This window comes from Crocuta crocuta, unplaced genomic scaffold, assembly GCF_008692635.1.
Source record: "Crocuta crocuta isolate KB4526 unplaced genomic scaffold, BGI_CrCroc_1.0 scaffold131, whole genome shotgun sequence".
Classification (NCBI taxonomy): Eukaryota; Metazoa; Chordata; class Mammalia; order Carnivora; family Hyaenidae; genus Crocuta; species Crocuta crocuta.
The window spans coordinates 3,974,795-3,996,043 of NW_027528977.1; positions in this window are offsets into that span (position 1 = coordinate 3,974,795).

Here is a 21,249-nt window from a genome sequence, read left to right on the forward strand (position 1 = left end):
AATTTTTTCTGCATTTCCCCCATCTTTAAAAGTCACATTATATGCAATTATGCATTCTTCCCATCTCTTCCAATAGTGTAACAATTTTTTTTCAATAGGGTAAATGTTTATAAAAAACAAGAAATCACTTTCATCGACTAACGACATTTCTAAATCACTCATTTTTAGCTGTAAATAATTTGGAGAAATTTGGGATTTTTTGAAGAAATAATCCTTCATCATAGTGCCTCCTATACTTTCACCCAGACCCACCCCCACTGCCAAGACCATGGGGTCCAGCTATGGAGGATTGAAAGAGAATTCTCTAATTTCTTGATACACCCATTCTTTTGATAAGAAAAGCCATGGTTGATTTGAACAACCCAGTTTTGTACAGTCAATGAGATATCTACAATATGCACCAAACTCTTCTACCTGATATGTAAGAGATCCTGGCTTAACTGTAGTCTCTTAACAAGAAGGGCTCTTCTTCCAGAAAAAGAAACAGTAGGGGAAGCCAGGTGTTCTTCCCTCTGTCTCTATCTTCCTCCCTCAAAGTAAGAGGTTACAGTCCCGGGAAGGGCTGCCTCTGCCCTGGCATCATCATGCCAGATCTTTAGGGAAAGAAACAGGAAACATAGTGAATAAAAAGTTACGTATTAGGACTCAGATTTTGAGTGCATAGTTTTGCAGTTACATTTATTTTATATTTTAAAAATGAAAATTTTAGGAATATTTGCTCAATGTTAAGGAACACTGCTTTTAATAATATCAAGTAAAAAGCAAGAAATACAATTCTATTTTCAGTAGCTAATTAAACACATAGCATATGGACATAGATTGCCTGAGCTTAAATCCTGGATCTACAATTTACTAGACTTGTGACTTTAGACAAATTATTTAATCTCTCTGTGTTTCAGTTTTTTCTTTCTTTCTTCTTCCTTCCTTCCTTCCTTCCTTCCTTTTTTAATTAATTAATTTATTTATTGAGATGATATTCATATAACATACATTAATCATTTTATTAAATTTAGTAGCATTTAGTGCATCCACAAGACTCTGCAACCATCACTTCTTTCTAATTTGAGAACATTTTCATTACCCTAGAGAAACACTTGATATCCATCAAGTTGTCATTCCCCTTTCACCCCTACCCTCAACTCGTAGCAATTATGTACCTGCTTTCTTTCTCATTTTGCTTATTCTGGACATTTCATATAAAGAGAATCTTATAATATGTGACCTTTTTTTGCCTGATTTGTTTTACTTAGCATCGTGTTTTAAAGTTCATACATGTTTGGATGCCTGGGTGGTTCAGTTGGTTAAACTCCTCTGACTCTTGATTTCAGCTCAGGTTGTGATCTCACAGTTTGTGAGATCAAGCTCCACATTGAGCTCTGTGTTGACAGTGTGGAGCCTACTTGATTCTCTCGCTCTCTCTCTTTCTCTCTTCCTCTCTCTCTCTCTCTCTCTGCCCTTACCCTACTCTCTCTCTCTCAAAATAAATAAACTTTTAAAAAAAGGGTCCATCCATCCATTCATCCATCCACCCATGTTGTAACATACAACAGTACTTCATTCCTTTTTATGGCTGAATTAAATTATATGGTAAGGATATATTCAAATTTATTTATTCATTAATCTCTTGGTGGACATTAAGGTTGATTTGTTTAATGGACATAGTAGCATTCCTCAACTTGCAGGGTTTTTATGAGGATTAATATTTGTACAACATTTAGAATATTACCTATTTTGTTATTTCTTAATTACATAAATATAATTCTATATTTAGAACTGTACATATGTTCTTCATATTCATACATTTATGGAAACTACTGGTCTTAAATGCACCACATAATTAATAGTTATTTTTCTAAATGTTGATATTGTGGCTTGTTTTTATTTTTTCTCAAGTCTTGTGTTTTTTCAAATTCTATATAAATGTATCCCTTTTAGAATCTGTCTAATGCAGAGAAATAGTTTAACAGCTGTACATGCACATGGAATTTAAGTATGTTCTTTTTAAACCACATTTATCAAGTGGCATCTGTGATGTGTAAGATTTGCTCTAGATATTCCCTGTAGTTTCTCCATTCCTGTGTGTTATTACCATTGTCAAGCTCATGATTTGGGAGACCTGTTGTCTGGGCTCAGGTCCCCTGGTTTCCTCTGTCTTGGTTGTAGTACACAGAGGAATATTGGGGGAATGCTAGTGGTGCTCTGTAGATCTAATCAGTAGGTGAAAAGCTGATCCTAGAGCCACAGTGCAGTGGCAGTCACGAGCCATTTTTCCAAAAGGGACCAATGCACGGACTCTACACAGGCTTGCACTGGCATCATTTCTGCTTGTGTTGAAAACTGCAAGCAAGGCCTGTTAGCCACCAGGCAGGAGAGTGAGAAAGGAGATCAGCAGTTGTCCTGGCCTTGCCTATATATGTGTGACCCGTGACAGCATGAGGCGTCCTTGTACTAAGTTCTAGATGCAGACATCAAATGCAAAAAGTCTAGTGTCTTCTTTAGACAATAACCTAGTCATTGCACCAAATCTTAGTCTTCCATAAAATGAAACTTAGATAACAGGTACACTTCTTTTTCATTTTCTGAGCCAGACATATAATTTGAGGAAAAAAGATGATACCTTTACATAACCCATTTTTAAAAATAAAGTTTACAGAATAAATTTTCTACCCCTTGAACATGGGTATAGAAAATAAATAGATGTGACTTAATTACAAAACCTGGCTTTCTGTGGTGCAAATGCTCTATTTTCCATTATAATGAACAGAATAGGCCAAAGTGATATTCTGTGATGCATGTGAAAATAATTCAATGGCATCATTTTTTCCTGTTTTTCTACAGCTTATTTTATAAAAAATAATTTCTATCAATATCACTTGGGACTACTTTATAAAAATTTCTGCATGCTGTCCTTTTCAATTTTTTCCTATCAATAAATATATTCCTATTGGACCTTAAAAACTATGGCTGTTTTATTCCTTACTGTGACTACTATGAATAAAGGGTATGGAAAAAAACACAAAGTTACTGAAACATTTTCATAAAACTTAAGAGTTATGTCTGTAATAATATCCCTAAAGGAAAACAGATTTCTTTAAAGAAAACAAGATCAAGTAAAGTGGAAGGCCACTTTCAGATGAGACAAAAATATTTTCTTACTCTATTTTAATTAAAGTAAATAGAAACAAATTGAGGTTAGAGAAATCATACCTCATTTGCTCTACAGCTTTAGGCAAGTCTACTATATGACATCAGGGAAAATTGACCAGAAGGTCATAAATCACACTCCTGAATTTCATGACATGATCTAATATTCCACCAGTACAATGCCGCATAAGATGGCAGGAAATTGCCCTGTCCCATGGTACCACTGTATACTATTATTAGGAACAATGTAACAATTCAACCGCATGTTACATTAAAGAGGCTCAACCAGTTCCCATATCAAAATGCCCCTGAAAAATAGTTTGCTATTATGTCATGGAACACTAGATGTATTGAAAAAAATGTCATTTCAGTATGAATCTTACAAATATTTGTCAAAATCCAAATATTTCTTTTTCTTTTTTCTTTTAGAGGAAGAGAGAGAGAGAGAGCATGTGAGCAAGAGAGAGGGGCAGAGGGAGACAGGGAGAGAGAGAGTCAGAGAGAGAGAGAGAATCTTAAGCAGTCTCCATGCCTCGAGCCCAAGATGGGGCTCGATCCCGTGACCCTGTATCATAACCTGAGCTGAAATCAAGAGTTGCATGCTCAACTGACTAAGCCATTCAGGGCCCCAAAATTCAAATATTTCTAAATCTAAGTTGGCAAAAATAAGTTTTAATTTTGTTTATATATTTGTAAAATGTAATTCACATGGTATATGTGTCAAAGATTTCTAAAAAATATTCTATTCTTTCACAGAAAGGGATGGATGCAGGTAAAGGTACTTACTAATATGTATTCACTACAGGTCAATTCAGTGAACCCATAGACCACACACATTCTTTCCACTGGCCCTGCTTACCATTCTTCCCACTGAGGCCAGAATAGATTTCAAAATATGATTTAACTCATGTTATTCCCTGGCCTGAATATACTCAAATTAAAAGTAAATGCAACTTCTTTGTATTTTGGTATGGGGAGAACCAATATATCTGACTCTTGCCTTTGATTCTCAATTTATCTTTAGGTGTTCTAATCGAAATATGATTAGATCTTGCACAGCTAAGGGTGAATCCATAAGCCACCAAGTCACTGTCCTATCATCTTCTCTGATTTTCTAACTAAACTTAATACCAACTGAAAAGTCATTATCTGATGTCCAAAACTTCCCACCAGAACAAGATTTTGTGAATGAGGATTTTGCCTATCTTAGCTAACTCTTGGCACATAGTATGTTCTCAGATCATATTTGTGCTTTGATATATAATGACCATTGAATATGTATCAAATTTCTCAGAAAATGCTTTTAGAACTCCTATGATATGGGTATTATTACGTTTCATTGAATCACTTAGTTCTCTAATTCTCCCTTCATGGTGCAGAATTTATCTCTTTTTCTTAGAATTTATCATCTTTTTCCATAATTTTATCTTCTATTTTACTTGTTTTCCCCTCTGCCTCTTCAATCCTCACTGTCACCACCTCTAGTTTATTTTGCACCTCATTTACAGCATTCTTAAATTTATCATGACTATTTTTAGTTCCTTGATCTCTGCAGCAATAGATTCTCTTCTGTCTTCTATGCTCTTTTCAAGCCCAGGGATTAATCTTATGACTATTATTCTAAATTCTTGTTCAGTTATATTGTTTATATCTCTTTTGATCAATTCTTTAGCNTCCTTCATGGTGCAGAATTTATCTCTTTTTCTTAGCTTCATCTTTTTCCATAATTTTATCTTCTATTTTACTTGTTTTCCCCTCTGCCTCTTCAATCCTCACTGTCACCACCTCTAGTTTATTTTGCACCTCATTTACAGCATTCTTAAATTTATCATGACTATTTTTAGTTCCTTGATCTCTGCAGCAATAGATTCTCTTCTGTCTTCTATGCTCTTTTCAAGCCCAGGGATTAATCTTATGACTATTATTCTAAATTCTTGTTCAGTTATATTGTTTATATCTCTTTTGATCAATTCTTTAGCTGTCATTTCTTCCTGGAATTTCTATTGAGGAGATTTCTTCTGTTTCATCATTTTGGCTAGTTTTCTGTCCTTTATGTGTTTAAAAACTTGCTATGTGTCCTGCACCTGTGAGCACTACTATATTAAGGAGGGATCATACCCTGTCCAGGGCCTGGCCCTTCCAAAGGTGTTTTTTGAAGCGTGTTACTTGCTGTCTGTTGTTGTGACTCTGGTTACTTTATCTTCCTACTTGTAGTGATGTTTTTGACCCTCTACCAGGTGTACTTGGATTTGTTCTTTGAAGTAGCCCTTATGAGCCCCTGAGCTCACTGCTCTCCCGTTGCCCCTTGAGGTGCTGGGAAGTCTCTCTGGGATCCTGGCTCCTCAGCTTCTTGATCAGAAGAGTCCACACTTCCAGCATCTTTTTCCCCCATGGCCTCCAAAACTAGCCAGAGCTACCAGCTAAGACTTAAAAACCAAACCGGGTCAGCCTCAGATAGGGTCTGATATAGGAATCCCAAAATGCTTTTAATAAAGACATACCCAAGTATAGAATTGATAAACCGTGGTAAAAAGAAGAGATATGATTAAGAAACTTTTCTGATTAATCTTGAGAAATAGTTTCATATTGTAAGTGCAAGTCAAAATTCTTAACTAGGAAAATTATATTTGGGGATGAAGCCTAGAAGAAACAAGGCCAAGGCTATGGTAGGAAAATGTGAAACAAAAAGGCTTTACCGCTAATTATACTTTAGGATCCTATGGACATATAGATGAGAAGTGGAAACGTTTCCATAAGCCAGTATTTTCTTGGATATTGAAATTATACAATACTCTTAAAAATTAGTACTAAGGACTAATACAATGATACTTCAGAAAGAATCCTAAGTTTTTAGTGACTTGATGCATGCATAGGCCGTATTATATGAATGAATAAAGGTCAGCCAACACTTGACTTCCCAAAATCTAGTTTAGTCATACTCCTATTTTAGTGTGCAAGTGTCATGTTTATATTTTTAAATGGTACTATTAATCTTAAAATTATTTTATTTTTAAACATATATGCATGCACGTACACATGTAATATAAATCATGACCTAAAACAAGTTAACTTGTCTGTATCTTGGCAGCAAAATGGAGACAATAATACTGACTTTTAAAAGTTGTAGCAACCAAGGAGGTAAAAGACCTATACTCCAAAAACTATAAAGCATTGATAAAGAAACTGAAGATGACACACAAAAAAATGGTAAGATGTTCCATGCTCATGGATTTGATGAACAAATATTGTTAAAATGTCCATACTACCAAAACCAATCTACAGATTTAATGTAATCCTTATCAAAATGCCAACAGATTTTTCATGGAAGTAGAATAAATAATACTAAAATTTATATGGAACCACAAAAGACTTCAAATGGCCAAAGCAATCTTGAGAAAGAACAAAGCTGGAAGTATCACAATCCCAGATTTCAAGATATACTACAAAGGTGTAGTAATCAAAACAATATGACACAGGCACAAAAATAGACACATATATCAATAGAACAGAATAAACAGCCTGGAAAAAAACCCCACAGTAATATGGTCACTTAATCTCTGACAGAGGAGGCAAGAATATACAATGGGGAAAGGATATAGTCTTTTTAATAAATGGGGCTGGGAAAACTGAACAACCACATGGAACAGAATGGAACTGGGTCATTTTCTTATACCATATACAAAAATAAAATGGATTAAAGACCAAAGTGTGAAATCTAAAATCATAAAGCTCATTGAAGAAAAGACAGGCAGTAATTTTTTTGACAGTGGCCATAGTAACATTTTTCTAGATATATCTCTTCAGGCAAGGGAAACAAAAGCAAAATTAAATGAGTAGAAGTACACTAAAATGAAAAGGTTTTATACAGTGAAGGAAACTATCAACAAAATAATACAGCAACTTACTGAACGAGGAAAGATATTTGCAAATGATATTTTCAATGAGGGGTTAATATACAAAATATATAAAGAACTTATACAATTCAATACCAGAAAAACTATCTGATTTAAAAATAAGCAGAGGGCCTGAATCGACATTTTTCCAAAGAAGACATACAGATGGCTAACAAACAAATGAAAAACTGCTCAACATCACTAATCAGGGAAATGCAAATCAAAACCACAATGAGATATCACCTTACACTTATCAGAATGACTAAAATCAAAAGGACAAGAAATAAGAAAAAAAGGATGAGGAGTAAAAGGAACTCTTGTGCACTGTGGGGATTCAAACTGGTGCAGCCAATGTTGAAAATAGTATGGAGGTTCCTCAAAAAATTAAAAATGAAATTATCATATGATCCAGGATTTCTACTCCTGAGTATTTACCCAAAGAAAACAAAAACACTAATTTGAAAAGATACCTGTGCTTACTGCAGCATTATTTACAATAACCAAGAAGTGAAAGTGACCTAAGTATCTATCAATAGATGAGTGGATAAAGATGTGGTATGTATATATACATATACACGTATACATGTATGTAGGTATACATATATATGTATACAAATATACATACATACAATGGAATATTACTCATAAAAAATGAGATCCTGCCATTTGCAAAAACATGGATGGCGTGAGTTAAGAGATTAATCACAAGGATAATGGGAAGCCAGATCATTTATGGCCTTGTAGGTCATTGTAAAATTCTTGGTTATTCATACAAAGAATTCATACAAAGAACTCTATGCAGAAGAGTGACATGAAATGACTATGTTTCAAAAGGATGACAGTATGATGATTGTTGCTGAACTGACTGGGGTGGAGGGAAGTGAAGAGGAGACAAAGGCAAAAGCAGAGAAATCAATGTTAGAAAGCTCCTGCAATAACCAGGGTAAAGATGACAGTGCCTTGAGTCAAGAGATTAGCAGAGAAGTTAGTGAGACTACCTGGATTCTGCATATATGTAAAAGATAGAGTCAAGAGAATTTAATGATAAATACAATATGGAATGCAAGAGAAAGAAAGGAGTCAGGGATGATTTGAAGGCCTTAGTTCTGATACCCTAGAAGAATGGAGTTGCTATTAACTAGAATGTATCAGCTAGCTAGTAGAGGTGGGTGTGGGTGGGGTTGGGGGGAGATAAGGTGTTTAATTTTAGATATATAGTCTTTGAAATTCATATTAGATAGTCAAGTGAAGGCGTTGAGTAGGCTGTTAGATATCTAAATCTACAATTCAGGAAATAAACTCAGGTTAGAGTTATAAGTTTGAGAGCTAAATACACTAAATATATACTTTATATACTATATATATACTCTGTACCATATATGTTTACACTATATAGCATATATATAATATATATGTGTGTATATATATATATATATATATACACAAACATACACAAAGAAATGAGAAAAAAAGAAAGAAGAAGACAAGGCCAGAGAGAAGAAAAGGAATCAGTAAATTGGTTTACATTACCACTGATGTAAGCAAAACTTAGAGAACAGTGAGAAATCATTAAGTCAACCTGATACAAAGAGATATTATAGCAAGAGATATTTGTCAACACAAACTAGAAAAGTGTTAGTCAATTCTAAGCCTACACTTTCACCATTATCAAGGATTCACAGGGAAAAGGCTAAAGAATCCATTTCATAATGCGGAAAAAGTTATGGAGAAGATGAAAATGTCACTATCATGATGTTAAACTCATGATTAAATAAAAAATTTCCCTCATGTCATTGCGAATGTAAGTAAGTGGGAACTGTGGCTAATTTCAGTCCATTGTGTGGTCAGGAGATATTACTTATGGTACATAAAAATTTTTAAAGTACAGGACTTCTTCCTCATCTTACACATCTAATCATGGTCATTCTACCTTGGAAAAAAGGAGTTCTATAAATTTTCTTTATCCAAAGAATCAAACCTAAATTTGCTCTCAATATGATTGTATGTAACTATAAATTCGTTTTGAAGGAGAATCAGAAACAGGGCTTCAATAAACTGGCCTCAGATTACTTTTTGAAAGTAATCATCACTGCTGAAACCCATATGCTTGCCACTTGTCACAATTTCTACTCAAGTCTCTGAAAAACATTATATTTACTTATTAAATGATCTGTTTATAATTAAAACATAGTTCTGATTAGATTAAGAGATGTGTGTTCTTCTTTCTTTCTAAACTAAAAAGGCTTAAATTATGAAGGCTTAAATTTAAGGGAAACTGTAATTCCCATGATTATATGGTACTGGTTTTACGGTACCGGTCCCAGCTGAGAAAAGGCTAGAGAATTATAACAATGGATAGCTCTGCCAGAAGAACAAATACAAAGATTTCATTTAGGAAAATAAGAAATATTCCTTTAAATATAAGTTATGCTCAAACCACAATATGTTTTTTTTCTTTAAACCTGATTTCTATTTAATCATTCAAATCTAATAAAAACAGAAAAGTAACAGATACAACCACATAAATACAGACTGAATGTTTTCCAGTGATTCACTCTGTAAGCATATTCACAAATACATTTTTTCTGTTATTCATTTCAATGATGATCAATTTATACTTGAATTGTGATGTTCTGGCCACACACACCTACACACTGACAGACATAAACTTAAAGTATAGATGATCTCTCTGTATGATTAACAGCCAAATATTCATGAATGTATCCTGAACACTGCCCTGGATAAAACTTTTTATACCATAGCAATGTTTAAGTCTCTTTTCAGCTTCAAATTGCTACAAGGTATTAATCACCATATAACAAAGGTCAAAAATCTAGAGATAACTGAGAATACAATGATCTTCTAAGAGAAAGAATATTCTGGGATGTTCTCATGCAGATATTGTCTGAAAACAAAATCGCAAGATATCTGTTAATTTGCTTTATTCCACCAATGTAAGTAGTAATACCAGAGATAAAAAATAAATTATAAGTTTCAAAAAAATTTATCAGCACCAAAAGGTAAAATCTCAATTTAGTACCAAATGGGTGAAATTTAAATTTTTTTCTAAATCAGCGTGATGCCTTTACCTTATAAAGACTGGTACCCAAGGGAAGAATGCCATTCATTTCTCATAAGTTATACAAGGAGTCAATGGCAGGTGTTAAGCATGAGATAGAAATGAAAAATCTTCAAAGCAATAACAGACACATGAAACACATCCCAAAGGGAAATAGGAGAGCCACAGGAAAGAAATAAAGTGAAGTGAATACAACCTCACAACTGGTGCAAATCCCTCAGGAATGTTCCTAATATGAACCGTTAAAGCCATGTGTTTAACATTTGATAAATCTAAATTCTTTTTTGTCAAACAGGGAAGCTCTAGGCATAGTAAGCATTAACCTGATCCCATAAAAGGCATTATATGGTCTGTCTTTACATTTCATTGCAAAATGATGTTACAAATGTGCATCCAAGTTCTGCTTCTATGTTTCATTCTTATGAGTTAAATAAATAGATGACCTTCTTGCTGCATATTAAGTTCAATGAATCCATTCTTTTAAAAGATGGTTATTAAAGTATGTCATGGTCATGTCTATATAATGGAAACATCAGAAACAATCTCCTCCATACTTTGCTCAATACACCCCATTTTACTCAATCAACATAGCATATCCTAATAGGTTCAATGAGAAAACAAACTCTCAAGTATCTTAACAGCAGCTAAGTTATCAAGCATCTGTTTCATCCTACTGAGAAACTGCCAAAAATAAAATAGGGAGATGTGTAATATAAATGTGATGTGACAGGGAGATATAGAACTTAGAAAATGGAGGTAGAGGATCTTGTGTCAGATCCTTCTTTCAGTGGCTTTGGGCAAGCCATATTCTTAAGTTAGATTTCAGCTCTTCATCTATAAAATGAATTTGTAGACTAATCTCTACAGCCCTCCTTTCTCTAACACTCTATATGTCTAAATTATTCTAAGCTGCTATTAAGCACAAAGATAATCAACTGATTATAAACTCTAATATGGTTGGTCTATGTATTCTCCATCCCTGCCCAAACATTAATTGTGTGCCAGGCACTGTGACAAATTCTTAACAAAATATTTATTTATTTAATTTTTGTAACCACTTTATGAGAAAGCTATTATAATTCTCCCCACCATTTTACAGATGAGAAAAGTTAGAGAAGTTAAGTAGTTTGCCACAAACCATTGAATCCAGTAGAGTAATCCATAATAACTCCATTCTGTGCTGCCTCCTAATCATATAGAGAACAAAACAAAAACAATTCTTCCAAGGAAGAGAAAGCTCATCCAAAATCTTTGAAAGCGTCCAGTTAGGAAACAAAATGATTAAGAGTCTTATTTGGAAGTCAAGAAAGCAAAACTGATTCCACAAAAATCAGGGCAAATTGATATAGATTAAGACTTTTATTTTGAATTGTTTCCCATAGTAACAGATTTTTTTTTTTTCCTGACCTGGAGATTGCCTAGATTGGTAACCCTATGGTCACATGAAAAGTGAGGAGGCAGGGCACCTGGGAGACTCAGTCAGTTGAGCATGGGGCTCTTGGTTTTTGCTCAGGTGGTGATTTCAGAGTTCATGGGATCAAATCCAGTGTCACGCTCCGTACTGACAGTGTACGGCCTGCTTGGGATCCTCTCTCTCCCTCTCACTCTGCCCCTCCTCTGCTCTCTCTCTCTCAAAATAAATAAGCATTTTTTAAAAACTGAAGAGGCAATTGAAGTGAGAGACTAGAGGCACCTTAATGGGCATCACATATTAGAATTTTGGACAGAAACAGGAGAAGGAAGTAATATTAATTCAACATTTAAGATGATTCAACAACCTAATCTGTGTCTCTAGATCCAAGCCCTCACTCATAGCATTTAGACATTCTTTTTTCCTTTTCTCACCACATTCCCTCTGTTAGTGTGTCAAACATCTGTTCAACTTAAAAATGTATAACATCCAGAACATAAAGTACCGTTGGCATAAAAATACTGCCTCAGTATTTTTCCAAGATGCTCCAAATTCTAGGATTGTCCTAGTTGAGGGTGCTTTATTCACCAGAAATATTTTCAGTTTGGAAGTCTTGCCCAGGAGTTTATTTTTATTTTTAAGGATGAGGTGGAAATAGCCAGAATTTTATTTCAAAGAACTTTCTATTTAAAAGATTGTCATTTAAATAGAATTGATTATGATACAGTTTCAAATTTCACAAACCACATTGAGGATGTCAGGGGCAAGAGCTCACTTGAGAAATTTAGTGGAAAAAATACATTTCTTTACTCAGGGAACAGCTATGTAAACCTTCCCTTCACGAAACAGCCTGAGATTATAATCGAAAATCCAAAGAATCATGACAGTGCTTTTTGGAGGCTTTTAAAGTTGGTATCCCTTTCCTTTAAAATACTTCAGTGAGCTCTCCAAAGTAGTAAGACAAGATGCTTTTACAGTGATTTATATGGTATTTTCCATCTTAACAGCTGGACTCTTTATGTTTGTAGTATTGCCATGTGGCACACTGTTCAAAGCAATGGAGTTTTAGAAGTCCTGAAAACAGGATGTTCACTTAAGGACTATATAGAACATGTTACAAATTTAAAATATGAAAAGGAAAGGAATTCAGTTGCAAAGAGCCTGAAACCTGAATCCACAAGCTTTTCCAACGCTTTTTAGTGCAGTCAAAGGGGGATGAGAAATGTTCGTTCTTCCAACTGTCAGCAAACATATGTATGAAGCTTAACTAGCTTCATAACCCCTGCAGGGCCTTTTCCCTTGGTTTTGCTTCATCTTCCAACAGGTTTTAAGAATCAGCAATGTAGTTAAGCAGCTTTCCTCCTTTGCAACAAATGTCTTATTTTCTTCAAAAAAGGAATTTTATTTAGAATAACACATGTACTCTCCAATATATTATAAAATCGAATTTACTTATATTTACCTATTTTTGTATTCTACATATACACAAAGATTGTAATATATTTTGAAAAGGTTAATGCAAATGCAAAATTATATATTATATATATATATATTTATATGTTTAATGTTCATTTGTTTTTGAGAGAGAGAGCGAGCATGAGCAGGGGAGGGGCAGAGAGAGAGAAAGAGAGAAGATCCAAAACAGATTCGGTGCGCTCAGTGGAGAGCCCGTAATGGGGCTCGAACTCACAAAGGGAGATCATTACTTAGCTGAAGTCCCAACTGAGCCGCCCAGGCACCCAGCAAAAGTATATTTTGATCACAAGAAAAATCCTTTTATCTCACTGAACAGGAATTTAATATATTACCTACTATAAACCACTAAATTAAAAATGATTGATTACAATAAACATTTTAATTAACAGTAAAGCATAAATAATTTCTTGTCTTTGATTGTTCCTTAACTAAAAGAAGTAACTTCTAGAATTAAAAGTAGAAAAAAATCTTAATCTTGTAAAAGTACTTTTCTTAATAGTAAAATTGTGTACAGGACAGATTATGCAAATGCAAAATTAAAAATTAAACTACTTTCTGCTCTTCTATCTAAAATTCCCAAAAGATCAAAAAAAATTAGTATTAATATTCAACTTTAATTACTTGCTTTAATCATGTTTAATCATTTGTATCATGAACTATAAGACAAGAAATCGAAATATTTTATGGATCATATGTTAGAAATAATTGAATATGTGACCTAAATAACTCATCCAGATTTTCTTACATTTATCTACATTCCTTTAAAGATTCAATCGCATATATATATATGGCATATACACACATATATATGGCATAATACGGCCAAAGAAGATATCTCAAACTATGTGTTTTTATAAATAGTAGACATATGGCTCACTTGATCTGAGAACACTTACTATGCCAACTTCAACTTCTTTCTAAATTAATTACTAAGCTGTAATACAAGAAAATGAATAAAAGAATAATAGAATTACATATTCAAAAACCCCAATTTATGATTTTTATCATGGAATTTACATATATTAAAAGGAATATCAAAATATAAAGAACAATGACTCATATATACACGTGGATAATGTGTCAAATCTAAAAGAATTTCAGCAATAGGAGCATCTGGGTGGTCAGTCAATTTAGTGTCTGACTTCTGCTCAAGTCATGATCTTGCAGTTTGTGGGTTTGAGCCCCACGTCAGGCTCTGACTTGTCAGCACAGAGCTGTCGGCTCTGGGCCTACTTTGGATTCTGTGTCTCCATCTCTGCCCCTCCCTGCTCACACTCTGTCTCTCTTTGTTTCTCAAAAATAAATAAATTAAAAAAAATTTTTTTAAAGAATTTCAACAACAAAATGTTTCATTCCTCTTGCCTATGTTGGCTTCTTGAACAGCATGCCAGTGGTAGAAGCTGAAGTTAGTATGCTGACATTCAGCCCTGTCTCCAGATTTTATCTTCCCTGCAAATATCCTATAGATCAAATAACCAAAATATAAAAACATCATATAGAACATTTATATATTAAAAGAAAGTGGTTATAGATTGTTGCGAGAGGAGGAAGATTCCTTACACAGTATTTAAAATCTCTGGGACAATCTCAAGTTTCAAGTTTACTACAATTCATGTATTCATTCATTCCTCATTCACCACAGACTTCTAAGCATCAGGGATAGCAAATATGAAGGCCCTTATGCAAATTGAGCAGGAAAGATGAATGTGGAAACGTTATATCTAAGCTAAAAGCTGGATGATGAGAAGGTAGAGTCCTGTAAATATTTTGCTGAAGCATTTTATTCATCGGGGATAGCAAAGATGAGGGCCCTTAGGCAAAGTGAACCCTTCTGAGTACTGTCAATTTCTCATACGCTACCATGGACCATAGGAGAGGCAGGTAGGCTCCCTCTACTCTAAGAGTATGTCAGTGTCTTCTATTTGTTCATTCTTGGCAGTAGACCAAAAGTGGGGGTGCCATTTCTTAGATCTGTTTACTATAGTTACTAAACATTACTCAAAACAGAAATTTCTAGTACAACTTTGAATGACATCTCAAATGTAAATATATTATTCAAACCCGTCATGAAAATTTATTTCAATACATAGTCCCAAAGTCTCAGAACACACAAGTATAGATTTTATGTAAATTGTTCCTTAAATATAATATAAAATGTTGGAGGTTTATGGTAGAGTCAAAGAAGCTTTTTAAAATTGCACCTAGATGTTAGTTATTACAATTTTTAAATGTATTTTTCAAATTAAAGAAGACATACAATAATTGTGCAGAAAATTTAGAAAATACGAAAGAAGTAAGAAAACAAGAAGCAAAGTGAGTTCCAGCAAATGTGGATGAATATTCTTTAATTAACAGTATTTTATAATTCCTCATGGTACATCTGTATATTACTAGATGGAGACCACAAATTTGCAGCCTATTACTGCCTGTATCATACAACCATTACAGAAGTATTTCCAACTAATTAAAAATTCTGCCAAACCTCAATCTTAATATATACAGAATATTCCATTGTATGATTACACCACAAATTTTATAAATTTCGTTCTTACTAAGTACACCGTTTACTTCTAATTTTTTATTGACACATATTAATGAGGAAGGAATCTTATATCAAATATTATCATCTATTTCTGCTTTAGAAAAACTTCATTTACTATCTTGCAATTTTACAGAATTCTATGAGTTATAAAGTTATAAAGTTTTCAGCAAATATAAATAAATTACATAAAAATTGCATAATAATAATTTTGTCTTCAGCCAAATCTTTTATTTATGTTTTAAAGAATATTGGGCCAAATTATGAAAAATATCAAAAAGAAATAATCACATGTATGCCACAGTTTTGTTCATTTCAATGACAATAACTACTCAATTTTGCAGTTACTTATTGTGTTGGTTTTGGACACAGAAGAGGTAGTCTTTACTATATTGATGAATTTAGTCCTAGTTTTCTAAATTTTAGGGGAAACAGGTCTTAAAAATAGTAGCTAATATTTATATCACACTCTCTGGCACTGTTAACATACTACCTAAATTAACTTATTTAATCCCAACAACAAACCTCTAAGCTACATACTATCTATCTTTATGTACATTTTACATATGAAGAAACTAAGTATACAGAGGTTATGTGCCTATTAAAATTCTATTACTCTATTTAAACTCTCTATTAAAGAGAAATCTATTAAAATACTTGTATGGTTTGTTTTGCCTATACTGTTTATAAAATTATCACACCTAAGAGAGCTAAAAATTAATTGCATTTTTGGAATAAAGCATATTTGGCCTAGATAAATAATTCTGCCAATTTTTCTTCATATTCCGTTTGGAATTTTTGTGTCTACATTAATATGCAAAATTACTTTAATTTTTTTTGTGATGTCTTCCTTTTTTTTTTTTTTTGGTTTGGATAACAAGGTTCTGCTATAGTCATAATATTAATTGGCTAGCTTTCCACCTTTTTTCTGTCTTTTGCTGTGGCTAATATTTCCTTAATGCTCTATGAACAGTTTTGATCTTCTCTTTGATTCAAGGGTTATTTAGAAAAGTGATTTTAACTTTCATAAAGGTTTTAAATAGAAATCAATTAGCAAAAGCTCAGATGGACAGAAAGTCATTTTCTTGGTCGTTTAAGCTTTTGCTAATAAAGGTCATTTGTATCACATTATTAGCAGAAGATATTGACTAAATAAATACTATTTTCTAGGCAAACTGAAGATTTTTAAGGTCACTGTTCAGCCATTATACACATGCCAAATAATCTATTCACTTACAGGATAGTAAGCTACATAATCTGTACATATATTAGTTCTTTTATTAATATAGATATGTGTATATAAAAACTTCTTTATGGTTACATAAGCTTTCTCTTACTCTGTTTTTTATACCATCACATACCAAAGGGTAAGAGAAAACTACTAATATAATTTGTAACAAGTGTATTTTTAAAAACTAGCCTGTTCTGTCTTCTACATTATTTTATATTTTATTTATTTATTTTTAAGTGTTTATTTATTTTGAGAGAGCACACCTGCGAGGAAGGGCAGAGAGAAAGGGAGAGCACAGAGCCTGACATGGGGCTCCATCTCATGAACCGTGAAATCATGACCTGAGCCGAAATCATGTCAGATGCTTAACTGACTGAGCCATCCAGGTGTCCCTACTTTATTTTATATTTGAGACAGGTGTGTAATATAGTTTTAGTTTTCTAGTTTAAATAGCCTATAGTAGCATATTGTTATATAATCCAACACTTGAGGTTTTAATTTTACATAATATCATTCAATTAGTTTATATATATTTTTAGATCACATATGTCTATTTTTATATTTGACATATTATTTTTTAATTTGTATTTTTCCAGGACGGTTTGTTTTTCCTTTCCCCTTCCATTCTATCATGTATGCATTACTTTTTTCTATTTTTCTACATTTTCTATTTCTCTAAATATTTCCTAAATCAACATGGTATCTCTTGATTTCTTCTAACATAAACAGGGATTACTTTTACTCCTTTGATGTTTCATAGTCTTTAATTAATAAAATGTAATTTTTTGAGGCTCAAGTGTTTTTTTTAATTTTTTTATTTTTTTAAATGTTTTTTATTTATTTCTGAGAGAGAGAAAGAGGCAGCGTGAGTAGGGGAGGGTCAGAAAGAGAGGGAGACACAGAATCTGAAGCAGGCTCCAGGCTCTGAGCTAGCTGTCAGCACAGAGCCAACACGGGTCTTGAACCTGAGATCATGTCCTGAGCCGAAGTCAGACACTTAACCAACTGAGCCACCCAGGTACCCCATGGCTCAAATTTTGTTAAAATTAATACTTCACATTGTCTTCCGTGAACAGATTAAAATTTGTATTTATTTTACAGACTTACTCTTAGCTAATTACACTTTTTATGTGTTTTTTATTCCATGTCCATATCGTTCTTTTTTTAGAAAAATTTTTAATGCTTCTTCATTTTTGAGAAGAGAGAGAGAAGGAGCAGAGGAGAGGCAGAGAGAGAGTGAGATACAGAATCCAAAGCTGGTTCCAGGCTCTGAGCTGTCAGCATAGAGCTCCATGCGGGGCTTGAACCCATGAACTGTGAGATCATGATTTGAGCTGAAGTTGGATGCTCAACCAACTGAGTCAGCCTGGCACTCATCTATCTCCATATCTCTCTAAAAAATAGTTTACTCTGAATGATTTCAAACATTTAGAAAAGATATAATAATAGCTTACATTTACTGAGCAGTAATAATGAACCAGGCACTACTCCAAGTACTTGAAAACAACTTAATAACTTTGTGATAACTTTTTGGGATAGAAAACATTTGTATTTCCTCATGTCAAGTGTGGAGCCTGTAAGATTCTCTCCCTCCCTTCCTCTGCCCCTCTCCTCTGCTAGCACTCTCCCTCTCTCTAAAATAAAATAAATAAAATAAAATAAAGTAAATAAGGATTTTAAATAAAATATTTATATTTCCATTTTATAGATGAAGAAATGAGGACATATAGGATAGTCATTTGCAAAAACTTACACAGCTGAAAATGCAGAGTTCACATTTAAACCTACCCTCTCAGTCAGCAGTACCCACACTCCTTACTCTGCCATTAAGCCTTCTAATACAAGGGATATAAAACCAACTTCATTTTACAGTTTATCCTATATGTAATTTTTTAATTAAGATTTCTTTTTTTATTTTATTTCTCACCTCCGTTTCCTTTCATTATTTCTGCCTATTTGATGTTTTTCCTTCCTTTATTTCTCTGAGAGTCCCAATTATACTTAATTTCAAAGTTCTGTAATTCTCTAATTTTTAAAACTTTTTCTCTGCTGTGAATTCACCCTCCAATTGTTAATCTGGATGTTCGCTCTCTTCTTTAGGTTAGTTTTCTTCATGGGTTTTGGAGTATTCGTTTTTTAGGTAAAATCATCTGAGAAGTATTTTTGCTTTTGCAGCTTCCCTTTTATCCTCACTCTCTTCCTCTCTCTCTCTCTCTCCCTCCCTCTCCCCTCAATCTACTCCCCTTTTCTCTCTACCTTCCCAACCCCTAATCTATCCATCACTTTTGCCATCAAGAACTAGGCCTTCTCTTCTATAAGGTAGAGACTCTCACTGAGTAGTGATGGTGACTTCATACTAAGATTATATTAGAAACAAAGTAGCTTGGGGAACCTCTCATTGCCCATACATATTTGTGTCCTAAAGCTTCAAAACTAAGATTCACAGCAAACCACACGGAGAATCTGAAAACTAGGGAAATGTGAGAATACTAATTATTTGACTTTTAAAAGGTAATTAGCACTCATTTCCCCCCAAAAGGATGTAATTGAGTGGATTTGCTATTATCTGATATGGAACATCTAATCTAAGGGGCAAGATTTTCTTAACACACCTCCTTAGAGAAGATTAAATATCTATAAATGGGCTAGGCCTTTGGTTCCTGGACAAACTCTTGGTCTGACTAATAACCAAAGTTGGAGTAGATTTACATGGCATGAGCCATAACACCTTTTAACCACAGATTTTCCAGGAGTTGCTTTTCTTAAGGGAAAGCTCTAAGTGTGGCAAACACTTAGAGTTTTGTAGATACCTCTTGGTATACATGTGTTTTAGTTTATATTTGTATTAGTCACAACCTTATTTTCCCCTTTAGCATTGCAGGTCTGCTCATCTGTTCTGTAGTTTCCCTAGATAAAAAAAAGTTTGGAAATTTCTGGCCAATAGCAATTACTAATCACAAGACTAATTATACTCATTGTATTTCTGCTTTAAATCTACATAAATTTATTCCCTAAAATTTCACAACCTAAGCCATTGTACAAGAAAAATGAAGGATTATATAATTAGCTGGTAAATGTACTAGGAACTAGGAAAATATAAGTATAAATATCAACTTTAATTTAAATCATCTAGATTGGCTAGGCTGAATGTTTGAACTTCCGTGTGTACCTGCCCAAATTTATGGCTGCAGCTATGTGATATGAGATACACATTTTCATAAAGGACCACAGACTCCTATAGAACGGGAAAATGATTCTTTTGAAAGAAAACTAAAGGTACTTGTCTTATAAAAATAAATGTTGGGCCAAATGTTCATCCTTTATTATTCTCCTGTAGGAGTTTTACAAGATGAGGATCTGGCATTTATTAGCAGGTCATTTGGGGGTCGATGGCTGTGGGAACCCAGACTCTTTGTCTGCATTTTATCTTCACCATATGATTTTGGTATGAGTATGTCAGTCTCATAAAGCGTAGTATGTCATGAATATTTAATAATTACATTTTTTAAATAACACAAATTAAATCACCTGTCTGTTATAATACTACACTCTCAATAAAGACCCATTTAATTCTTCATTAGGGGTTTTAAACCTATTTTTGGTTTGAGCACTCATTTATTTATGGGTTATACATGTGTATGTGTGTGTGTATACGTGTGTGTGTGTATGTGCATGTGTGTGTGTATCTGTATGACAGTATGCTATGAATGATTTCAACTACTGAATACAATTTTAGCCTTTGTCTCTTTAGTTGGATGTTTTAATGTAAGAGTAATTTTACATTCCATGTACATTTTTAAAATGGCTTTAAAAATAAATAATATAACGTAAGTACAAAATATATTTGCCAAACTGCTAGATAATCAGATAAATCTACTCTAAAATATTCCTGCTAAATTAAGAAGTTCAGCCAAGTCTACCACAATAAAGTGGAAACAGGTCTATTGTTAGAATGATTTACCAAAGGTATTTAGAAACATCTATTTGAACTTTGTACTCCATTCAGTGCAACATGAGAAGGTGTGATTTCTGACGTCTTATAGCTTTGACAAAAAATACACAACAATAGCATAAAGAAAATGTTACAGAATATAGAGATGAACGCAAAATGACATCTTGATAAAAACACCAGACTTGAGATCAGAAGAGGAGCTACTAAGTTCTGGTTTAACTGTGAAGTCTTGGACAAGTCACATCCTTTCTTGATCCCAATTTCTTTATCTTTTAAATAGTTCTTGGAATAATATGTATGACATACATCTGTAAACCTGCTACGTGGCCCCTTGTGCACAGTGCCCCAGCTACACTGATCTCCTTGCTATTCCTCAAAAACACTAAGCACCTCTACATGGGGCCTCTGGAGAAGCTCTTCCCATTTCCTGGAACATTTTTTCCCCAATCTTCAGATAGACAGCTGCCTCTCTTCCATCAAATTTGGCTAAATATTCCCATGTGCTCATGCCTCAGATCCATGGG